This window comes from Ixodes scapularis, unplaced genomic scaffold, assembly GCF_016920785.2.
Source record: "Ixodes scapularis isolate PalLabHiFi unplaced genomic scaffold, ASM1692078v2 PGA_scaffold9__187_contigs__length_104089568, whole genome shotgun sequence".
Taxonomy (NCBI): Eukaryota; Metazoa; Arthropoda; class Arachnida; order Ixodida; family Ixodidae; genus Ixodes; species Ixodes scapularis.
Genome location: NW_024609884.1, coordinates 35,903,001 through 35,907,095, shown reverse-complemented (window position 1 = coordinate 35,907,095; position 4,095 = coordinate 35,903,001). Strand labels below are relative to the sequence as shown.

Sequence of the window (4,095 nt, the reverse complement as noted above, 5' to 3'; positions counted from 1 at the left end):
ATTAGCTAGTGTAAGGGGCCGGTAATTTGCTACATTACGGAGTTTATTAGTGTCTTCAGTTTTGGGGATAAGGACTGTGTGGGTAAATAAAAAGGAAGGCGGAAAAACTTGGGTTTCATAACATTCGCGATACACTTGTAACAAAATACAAGCTAAATCTTTTTTATACTTTTTATAAAAGGCAGCAATCAAACCATCAGGGCCCAGTGATTTTCCGCTTTGCGCTTTCCGATTTTCCGCTCTTCCTACTTCGGACACCACCTATCGACTGTTCTAACCACTCTTTTATTTCACTATCTATCTTTGGCAGAAGGGGAAAAAAATTTCTGTGAAACCTTCTTCTTTTGGGGCTTTGTGACTCAGCAAGTTTTCGAAGAATTCAAGAAATGCTCGCTCAATTATGTTAGAGTCACGCGTCGTGGTACCCTGATAATCTGATAATCAATTTCAGTTATTTCGTTGGCGCTGTAGTGGTTTAACACCGTTTAATACTGAGATTACATAGGATTGTTGGAGGTTACATTGCGATGCTCCGCTTACACCGCGGGAGGCCTGTCCCAGCGTGCCTCTCGGTAGTCGATGTTCCTTCGGCTGCTTGGAGTTGAGGAGTTCAAACACAAACTGAAACTAGACACTACATCTCTCCCCCATTTGGAGGCAGTCTGCAAGAGGCTAACACTGTTCCACGAGTCTTTTCGGCCTTGTCCGCTGCCGATGTGGACGACTTGACGACTGTGAAGTTGCCTGCCTGGGCATCATCATCTCTGGGACTGATTCTGGCCCTCCAACGTAGTTGGGCATTGGCAGCTTCTTGAAGCACGTCTTGTTTCGGCAAACTTTTTTTCCTTCTTTGCTTGCAGCGATGATTGTGTTTCCCTTTGTGGCGATGACTGTCAGTTGTTCTGGGTCGTATACAGATTGATGTTTCCTTCTTGTTTCGCGCTTTTTGATGACTGCCTCCCCCACAGAGAATTCGCGATGGTGTGCCCGTCTGCGTTGATCAGCATAAGCCTTGATGCTCTTTTTTTTATGATCTTGTGTTTCTGTTTGCTGACATTCTGGTGGCATAACAGTGGGCAGCAGACCTTTGGCATCCCTTCCAAACATCATGCCGTATGGTGTGCAGCCTGTGGTGAGGTGGGGAGTCTGCCGGTAGCTGGCAAGGTATGCGTCCAGTTCCATCTCGAGATCCTTGGCCTCTATGTGAGCGGTCTGGATGAGTTTCACAAGAGGACTCATAAACCTCTCCACGGTGCCGTTGGCTTGAGGCCAATATGGAGTCACTTTTCTGTGGTGAAAGTTCAGTTCTGCAGCAAGAGATGCCATGTCCTTGCCGTTGAAAGGTGGACCATTGTCGGACTTAACCACGTCTGGTGTCCGAAGAGAGCAAAAGTCTTGCGGAGTCTTGGAAGTATCTGTTCGGCAGATGTTGACCGAACCACCTCCATCACTGGGAAGCGAGATTGCTCGTCGATGATAACAAGCAGGTATTTTCCTGACTGAAAGGGGCCATGAAGGTCGATAGCCACCTCTGCCCAGGGTCGCTCAGGAAGTTTGGTCATGCTGAGTGGTCCTTGGTGCGACCTCTCGTCACAGGCTTGACATGGAACACAGGCCTGGATGGTTTCGGTGCAGAGATTGTCCATTTTTGGGAACCACACCTTTGTTCGTAGAAGCTGTTTTGTTTTTACCGTACCCTGATAGCCAACATAAGCCAGCTGCACTGCACGTATGCGTAGAGGTCTGGGTATCAGGATCCTTGTGCCCCGAAGGATGATGTTGGTCTGTGTGGAGAGCTGCTCTCTCACTTTCGTGAGTGTATTGATCTCCTCTGTGTCTCTGGTGGAGGGGAACTACTTTGCCAGTCGATGCCAGGTATTGTTGTCGACGGCTTCCGCAATGGCCGTGTAAAGCCTGTCCGCACTTGCTCGAACCTCGTCAAGGGACAGTGCTTTAGGTCGGGCTGTTTCCAAGGTGAGGCAAACAAACTCTTCAGTCGAGCGTTGGAGGTCTTTTGGTACCTCAACAGGGTGTCGGGAGAAATAGTCAGCAGGGTTATGGTCTCCAGGCTGATATTGCACCTCAAAGTCATACAGCTGCACCCGAAGGCGCCATCTCTCAATCCTGGGAGGGGTGTTGGTTGCCTTTGTCGAGAATATGGTCGTCAGAGGTTTGTGATTCGTTACGACCACAAACGGCGCTCCATAGATGTACAGGTGGAAATGTTCACACGCCCACACTATGGCCAGGGCCTCTCGTTCTGTTTGCGAATATCGTTGTTGTGTTGGTGTCAGCGAGCGACTGGCGTACAGCACTGGTCTTGGATGGGGGTCACCATGACTGTGCTGCGTGAGTACTGCACCCAGTCCAACAGGGCTGGCGTCAACAATCAGTGTTGTTTGTGCCTCTGGGTTGAAGTATGCAAGAGTCGTTGCGTTCGTGACGGCCTCCTTGATTTGGGAGAAGGCGTCTTGCTGCTCTGGGCCCCATTGCCAGGCGGCGTCTTTGCGAAGCGAATTCCGAAGTGGTGCGGAGACTGTGGCGAAGTCTGATACGAAGGGGGAACAGTATGTCGCAAACACAAGGAAACTCCTCAGTTCCTTGACAGATTCTGGGGTCGGTGCCTTCTGAATGGTTGCCACTTTGCTGGTTGAAACTTTGAGCCCTTCACTGCCAAATACAAAGCCAAAGAACTCTAGCTTGGGCTGATAGAAGGAGCATTTGGCAGCGTTCACCGTGAGTCCAGTCTGCTTGAGTCGCTCAAGTGTTGCATGCAGGGCCTTGTCATGTTCCTTTCTTGTGGATCCATGGACGAGAATGTCGTCGCTGGTGTTGAGCGTGCCAGGTATGTCTGCGATGACATTGGTGATAGCACGTTGGAACACCTCAGCAGCTGAGCATATTCCGAAGAAAAGGCGCTTGTATCTGAACAGGCCAGATGGTGTCGTAAAGGTGGTGATCGTGCAAGAGTTCTGGTCAATCTCCAGCTGATGGTATTCGTGTCGTAAGTCGATCTTCGAAAACACCCTGGAATGTGTCAGCTCAGCAGCCATATCCTTGAGGGTCGGGGTAGGATGTCGCTCCCTCTGGATGGACACATTGGCTTTGCGCATGTCCACACAGATGCGGACCTAGGTTGGATCCGATGCCTTTGGGACGATCACAATTGGGGAAACCCACGGGGTAGGTCCTTCCACTGGTTCAATGATGTCTTCCTCGAGCAGGGCTTGAAGTTCAGCTTCCACCTTGGATCGGAGATGGAAGGGTACTCGGCGGGGTTTCTGGGCCACAGGAGGTAAGTCAGGGTTGATGTGGAGATGCACACATGTCCCTTTGAGCTTGCCGATCCCATTGGTGAGATCTGGGTATCCTCGGAGAGGGTCAGGGGTACTCAGCGAGTGCACAATCTGTAGCAAGCCCAACGCAATGGCTGACTCCCGGCTGAGTAGCGTCGCTAGCGCGTGGTTGTCTTCTTTGACGACGTGTACAACCGTCTGGCAGCGTTGTCCTTCATAGCTCAGCTGCACTGGAAATTCACCGAGAATGTGCAGAGGTTTCGAGGATCCATAAGGGAAGACCTGGCGTGTTGAAGTTTGCAGACAAGGCTTCTGAGTAAGCAAGCAAGTTGAAAGTGTGCTCACCCATGGTGTTGACAGTTGCGCCTGAGTCAATGATGGCCTTGGTTGTACCAAAAAAGCCGTAGGTGATGGATGCTTGTGGCAACTTCTTGTGCCGGTCGTCCGTCTGGAAGATAGACTCCGTAGAAGCCACTCTTGTTAGGGTGTTGGTCTCATCCAGTGGCCGTCGCTCTGGTCGTCGCGATGACCTGCCGACTCGAGCAAAATGGTTTGCCTTGCCACAGCTGTTGCAGATCTGTCCCCTTGCCGGGCTGAGTTCTGAGCGATGTGGGTATGGACCGCCGCAATGTCCACACGTGCGGTCATTTTGTTGTCGGGATGACAGGTCTTTTCCTTTGACATCTTTTCCTTTGGAGCGTGAAGATCGGTGTGTCTGCACCTGCAGGGTGACATTTGTAGTCCAGCCAGGGCTCTTTCCATACTTTTGGCTTGTTGGTCTGCCATCTCCGTGGTGCGC

The 4,095-nt window shown here is 51.0% G+C and overlaps 1 pseudogene; it reads right to left on the bottom strand.

Moving 5' to 3' along the window:
- Positions 1-466: 466 nt before the first annotated feature.
- Positions 467-2,290, bottom strand: LOC115332539 (annotated as a pseudogene).
- Between the last annotated feature and the right edge of the window lie 1,805 nt (positions 2,291-4,095).